Raw genomic sequence first — 7,432 nt, forward strand, 5'->3', positions numbered from 1 at the left:
TCTTACTCGTTGCTCGACTTATCGTGACTAAATTCAAGATGGCTGCAAGCGTAAACTTCGTGAAGATACTGTCTGTATAAATCGTCTTGTAAGTAAACTACCAGTGCTTTTTCAAAGTTCTCAATGTTTTAAATGTCAGGGCCCTCGGAAGTCTACCAATGAAGTGTGGAGATACATTGAGCCTCGTAAATGGGTGTAAAACAGTGATTTATTTGCATGGCTAGCCCGATGCCGAAGCACCACTATTGAAAAAGCTGTTGGTAGCATCGGCTAACTAAGCCAGATTTTTGGAGTGCAGGGGACAAGCCGAGATGGGCTATGAGACATACGTTCACACTCGGTATCATGTTTCAATACACTTTAGGTCAATATCACACCGGAATTCTCCTTTAAACTTCTCAATTTCTGACTTTTTGTCATGTATAATCAGAACACTGTAAGTGTCCTTGTCTCAGTGGTCTGTAGGCCAGTAGCCTTCAAATATCATTTGAAAGTTTGTTGTATGGGCTTTCATTAAAAAAAACTTGCGGCAACCCATGCTACTGGATTTGATGTGGAAGGTCATCTATTTTTGATACTGATGTGATTTTCTGTCTACTGACTATTATAACTTATTTTTGAAGTGATCTAATGGATTTCTAGACATTTAAATCCTGAAACCCTGTCAACTTTGTGCTTTACCCTAGAACCAGTTCTTCCTCGTTGGTCAGCCAATCAACTGAACGGCAACGCTCTTCGTCACACTCAGCATGTAATCTAGAAGAACACTCGTCATCCAGATTGCTGGAGACTAAAGGATGTACTTCAATGGAAGAGTGTGGAGTGGAGACAGCAAGCAGTTTCTTTAAAGATACATTTTTTAAGAAAAACAGAAAAGAGAAAAGACACAAAAAGAAAAATGACATTTCAAAAAAATCATACAATATAATTCTCAAAGCTGGCTTTACTCATTCATTGGATTTATTAAATATAAAACAATCTTTATACAATATTGTAGGAATAGTAGATATAAAGAAATTGAAATACGGAAGACTGCTTGTTAAATGTACAGATAGTAAACAATGTGTTCAACTGTTGCAATTAAAAGAACTAGATGGAAAAAAGTCAAGTGTTTTCCTTGGCAAAGAAGGAAAATGAGAAGAAAGGGGATCCCAGATTATATTACTACTAAAGATATATTTAACAATGTATCAGGCACTAAAGTACTTGGAATAAATAGTTTTAAACATTACAAAGATGCATTTATATTAGAATTTGATGAGGAAAATGAACAATCATATAGCAAAATACAATATTGTACCTATAAAGTCAAACCATATAAACCTCTCGAACCTGTAAGGTGCTATAACTGCAACCATTTAGGCCATATTGCAGTAGAATGCAGACATAAGCAGCGATGTGGTAGATGTGGAAGTGAAGATCATGCATATGGCAAATGCCCTGAAGGAACAAAGGTTAAATGCTGCAATTGCGAGGGAGGGCATAGTGCTGCCTACAAAGGGTGTCCAGAATACAAACACGCTGCTAAGATACAGAAAGTTGAACATAAGTTGTCCTGTGCTTATGCTACAAAGGATCAAATAGGTGCAGTTGTAGCGCAAACAACAAGTAACAAATTGCAACAAAGACAGAGCATCAGTACAGTCAGGAAAGAAGCAAAAGCAAATCTTGACATGAGGAAATTTACAGTAGAGTCAGTCAATGAAAAACATGAAGGAGGCATGCACAATTTTCACGTGAAAGCTCAGAATGTTTGTAAGAGTTGCCCAGTGGAATTCCGTTCAGAGAAGTCAGATTTTTTTTTTTTTTTTTTTTTTTTTTTTTTCTCAAGCATGCCCAAATTTCCGTCAATGAGTCCCAGGACACTGAAAGACCGGGGTACCACGAAACTTGGTGGGCATGTAACCCCACATGGATAGCATGGAACCATCGTTTTTCGTTTTGATCTGTAACCCCCGCTTGACTGGACCCCGAAAGGAGGTAGGGCAGACACAGTTTTCTGTGAATATCTCGAAAACCGTGGGGTTTAGGAGGACCATTTTTTTTTTTTTTGTATGTTGATCTCAATGGGCCATGTCAACCCATTCCATAACCACTCATTTCATGTATAAGCCACCTAGTTAAACACAAAAAGTAAAAAAATGAGGTGTTGTAATTGAAGGTATCTGTGACCTAACATAGTCAAAACTGCACGAAATTGGAAGTGTATGATCATTATGACACCCTCTGTATGCACGCCAAGTTTTTGTGGAATTCCGTTTATGGGGGCCACACAATAAATTAATTTATGTTACTATACACCAACTGGCCTGTAGGTGGCCGGAGACAGTTTTCTGTGAATATCTCGAGAACCGTAGGGCCTAGGAGGTCCATCTTTTTTTATATATGTTGGTCTTATGGGGGCATGTCAACCCATCCCATTACCACTTATTTCATGTATAGCGCCACCTAGTTAAAAATTAAAAAGCAAACAATTTGGTGTTTTTCATCACAATATCTCTGGCTGACAAGGTCAAAACTGCACAAAATTAAAAGTGTAGGATCATTATGACACCCTCGAATGCATGCCAAGTTTTGTGTACTTTCGTTCATGGGGGGCCTTACAATAAAATAATTTATGTGTACATTTAGTGGCATTACACCAACAAGGATTCGGGACACTGAAAGACGGAATTTACACAAAACTTGGTGGGCATGTACCCCACATGGATAGCATGGAACATCATTTTTTTCGTTTTGATCTGTAGCCCCCAGCTGGACTGGACCCCCGAAAGGAGGGTGGGGCAGACACAGTTCTCTGTGAATATCTTGAGAACTGTAGGGCCTAGGATGACCATTTTTTCCTGTATGTTTGCCTCCAGGGGGTCATGTTAACCCATTTCATGTGCACACATGTGCACAAACAGATACACACACACACACACATACATTCACAGTAATGTCACAGGCACAAACACAAGCACATGCGTACGCACACACACACACACACACACACACACACACACACACACACACACACACACACACACACACATAACATAAAACATAACACAAACAATCAAGAATTTCTCAGAATTATAAACAGGCAAGATGGAGGTGGGGTTGTATAAAATGAATTTTACATGTGAAATCTATGAACTAATCATGTTTTTGGTACTTGTTGTCTAGCAGATACCAGTGAGAATTGAGTGTGGATAATGCAATTTAGTGAGACAGTTAGAATCATATAGGCCTTTCAGCGTGATTTCTTTTTGTGGAAAAAATGTGCTGGACTGGGCGGCGGTCATATTTTGTACCGCTCTGCGGTACATCTAGTTATTATTGTTATTACTATGATGATGCTCTGTGGCTTTCACTTAGTGTGATATGTTTAATCATTTGCACTCTATGTTTTATGACTGTAATATATGTATTTGTAAATGTTGGCTAGCATCGTTTTGCCTTGTGTAATAAATACTAATGATTATTATATTGTGAGGGATTGAGTTTACAGCTAACAGAACACAATTGATTAAGACGCGTACACTCAAGTATGTATGTTGTACAAATACATACTTGAGTGCAAATATCTATCTATCTATCTATCTATATCTATCTATCTAAATATATATATATATATAAATATATATATATATTCTACATTTTATAATTATGATACAAATATTGTATATTGTTGTTATCTTTGTTTAAACAGCATTTTTATAACTTCGACTATGTCCTTTCTCTCTTTCTCTCTCTCTCTCTCTCCTTGCTGTGCTGATGGGTAATGCTGTGCTTAATTATTTTATCAGCCTAAAAACGACACACACACACACACACACACACACACACACTGTTCTTACCTAGCTGCTATGTGGCTCAGCTCTGGAGCCAACTTTTGGATGACATCAAAAAGGCCCCAACTGTAGCCAGTTTTACATCTAGACTTAAGACCAAACTGTTCTCAGATGCTTTCTGCTAACTGCACGTTTTTTTGCTTACTAATTATTCTTTATTTTTAAATGATTTTACGTGTGTTTTACGTTTTCTTTTATTATGATCTTTACCTTTTGAACTATTCTTTGACTATATTGCCCTTCTATGCTTTTATTTGTTATTATTGTTTGGTTTTGTTTATGTAAAGCACATTCAATGACCTCTGTGTATGAAATGTGCTATTTAATAAACTTGACTTGACTTGGCTTGACTTCTCTTCTTCTCTTCCCCTATAATGTGTTTTAAGTTGTGTATTATGTTATTGTTATACAGCTGAAATAGTTGAACATAGAGATGAAGGCTTCTGGGAGTAGTGTGTGTGTGTGTGTGTGTGTGTGTGTGTGTGTGTGTGTGTGTGTGTGTTTGTGTGATGTGTAATGGGATGTTTGTGGGGACGTATGCTTGTCATTACAAGATAGCAGAGCAGGAGAAATGGAGACGGTGACGCTGTGTCCAGGCTTGGGATTGGGGCATCCCAGGGTGCTTTGCAGTTCTGAGTTTCTGGGGCTGAGGTGAGAGAGAGGCAGGCATAGTCCATGTCACTGACTGACGTGTATGTGTGTGTCTGTGTGTGTCAGTGGCTGTCACCATGGCTTTGTCTGCTGTCAACCAGTTATCGAGGAGGTGGAGTGCAGAGGAGGAGGAGGGGGAAATAGAGGAGATGATGATGGTGTGTGTGGGGGGGGTATCTTTATCTGTGTGTCTTTCTATGTGTGTGTCTATGTCTTGATCTGTGACTATGTTCTTGTGTAGCATGTGTGTGTGTGTGTGTATGTGTGTGTGTGCGAAGCAGAGAGAGAGGAAGATGTGGGTAGGAAGGGGAACTGTTTGCCAGGGAATCTCATCACCTCCAGTGACAAAGTGACAGCTGACAGGTGACAGCACTTATGCACAATTGCACGTGCACACACACACACACAACATTATATTACACACATTAGATGTCAATGACAGAGACCTGCTAACCCCACTTTGTGTGTTTGAGTGACAGGATAAAAAACTGCCCCCCCAAAACACACACACACACACACACACACACACACACACACACCCCACCCTGACTTTAGTTCTGTCATCTCCTCTCTCCTTCTTATCACCTCTGCTGGGTGCTGGTTAAACTCAGCGTCTCAAAGCAGCATAACACACTCCAACACACTCTTTGTGACAAGGTCCCAGCGTGTGTGACAAAGGATCAGACTCGTACCTGTGTGTGTGTGTGTGTGTATGTGTGTGTGCGTGTGTGTGTGTGTGTGCAAACCCCCTTTATTTATGGATTCCAGTACCCAAACACATGTCGGTAGACACAAATAAATAATTCATACTCCCCACTCAGAGGTTTTCTAGTGATTTGAACTCTCAGTCAGTGACAGCATTTTGCAGCAGCATTAGCAGCGTCCTGTAATTGAATGTAATGAGTCTCCGCAGCTTTAAAATGCCTCGCGATCACTAATCGAGGTCGCAGCACATGCGGTAGCCGCCACTTCGACTGGATTTATAGCTTTCTCCTTTGTTACGCCATTGTCCATTAATGCTCATTATGGGAGTATTTGTACACACAGTAGAGTACCATTTCAGCCAACCCCCAGCTTATTCACACACAGACACACACACACACACACACACACACATCTATATGTATACACACACACATACAAACACACTTAGATGCACACACACACACACCTAGATGTACACACACACACACACTCATACAAACACACACACACATACGCTTGTTCCGATGTCCAAGGTTGCGTCCAAAATGGCTCCATTTGACCTGAGTGTGCCGTCCCATTACGCTGTGCTCCCTGTGGACGAGGTACGGCTCCCTGAACACTTGACCTCTTGACCCCAGGCTCCAATGGGAGGACAACAACAAAACGAGAGGAGATCTCCTGTAGGCACAGGGCTCCATGGAGACCAGCAGTGTGTGTGTTTGTCTCTCTTATGCTCACACACACATCAATGGGCACTCATGCTTTAAATCAATATCCTTTTGTTGCATTCGATCTCCACAATTATATCACTGTGTGTATAGGTGTGTATTCCAATTGCGTATAGTGCATACAGTGTAACATAAATGTGACAAAGACAATTAACCCATATGCAGTGTACTAAGATACATTACACATACTGTACCCAGGATACGGGTTATTATTGGGGATAAGACCATGGCTAAGGTGTATGGACGGTTTATGATCTCAATATGCTGGTGCACACTAACGGCCCTAATGCAAATGATAGACAAAGTACAAAGGCACACAATGCATGTCTAGTGCATGAACTAAAGCTGCAATGGAGGGAGTGATGGACACACAGCCATGTGGGGGCCAACTAAGCACAGTTGAATGCTCATGACATCAGTAAATTAATTTGCCTCATTATTAAATTAGCTTAAGTTAGACTTTAGACTTTGCACTTTGTCCATGTTAGTATTCTAAACGGTACTGTGATTATATTATTACAATGTAACAAGGCTAATGCAGTATATTGTTGATCAGACATCCAGTGTGTGAGATAAATGTGCTAAAGTGAATTATGGACCAATTGCAATCCTGTTCTTTTAAGTGTGATTTTATTATGTGATAATACATGGCAGAGCCTTTGGTTCCAGCTCCTGAGAGAGGAGGAATTTCCAGCTTTCTAATTGGTATTTGTTGGGGTATCTAAAATGATCTGTGCATAATTCAGACACAAAGGGTACAAAAAGAGAAGTGATGCCAACAGCATTTTTATGGGCTGTAAATGTGTACACCCAGTAAATCCACCAAATAAATATGCAACAAATATAAACGGAAACAGCTTAAGTGGTAATCCCTTTAAAGTGGTTCTTCTTTTCAGATGTTTTTACATTTCCTGTCACCCCCTCCCTTCTCTCTCTCTCTCTCTCTCTCTCTCTCTCTCCTTCATTTGAAGAATATTGCCTCTTACTTGAGCTTGGGAGGAATAATCCAACTTCACTGTGCATCACTGTGCCCACACTCAAATGAACTGACACACACTCACACACATACACACACACACACACAAAACATCCTTCTAGAGAATCCTGAATCCCTCATGGCAAATGAGGCACAAAACAGCCCCATCATCATCATCCGCAGCAGCAGCATCAGCAGGTCAGAGGGGTTGTTTTGGTTGAGAGGACAGGGGGTGTGGCATGCGCAAGCCATCGCTCCCCACACTGAAACAATGAATGGGACAGCAGTGGCCGTCCAGCAGACCTGGGGTGTTGTGATGCATGCGTCCTCTTCAGTGGAACACACAAAGATAAAAACAAACAAACACAAATCTTCATTAAAAGAAAAATGAAAACTATTTCCAGATATTGACGTCCACACTATATTCAAGAAGAACAAAACATGGTAAGCATGGTAAGTTCATGCCTAGGCCTAGGGGACAGAATCCTAACACTGGCTGTATTTTCATTTGTTTATTGATATGCAGTATTTATTGA

Source organism: Alosa alosa, chromosome 22, assembly GCF_017589495.1.
Source record: "Alosa alosa isolate M-15738 ecotype Scorff River chromosome 22, AALO_Geno_1.1, whole genome shotgun sequence".
Classification (NCBI taxonomy): domain Eukaryota; kingdom Metazoa; phylum Chordata; class Actinopteri; order Clupeiformes; family Clupeidae; genus Alosa; species Alosa alosa.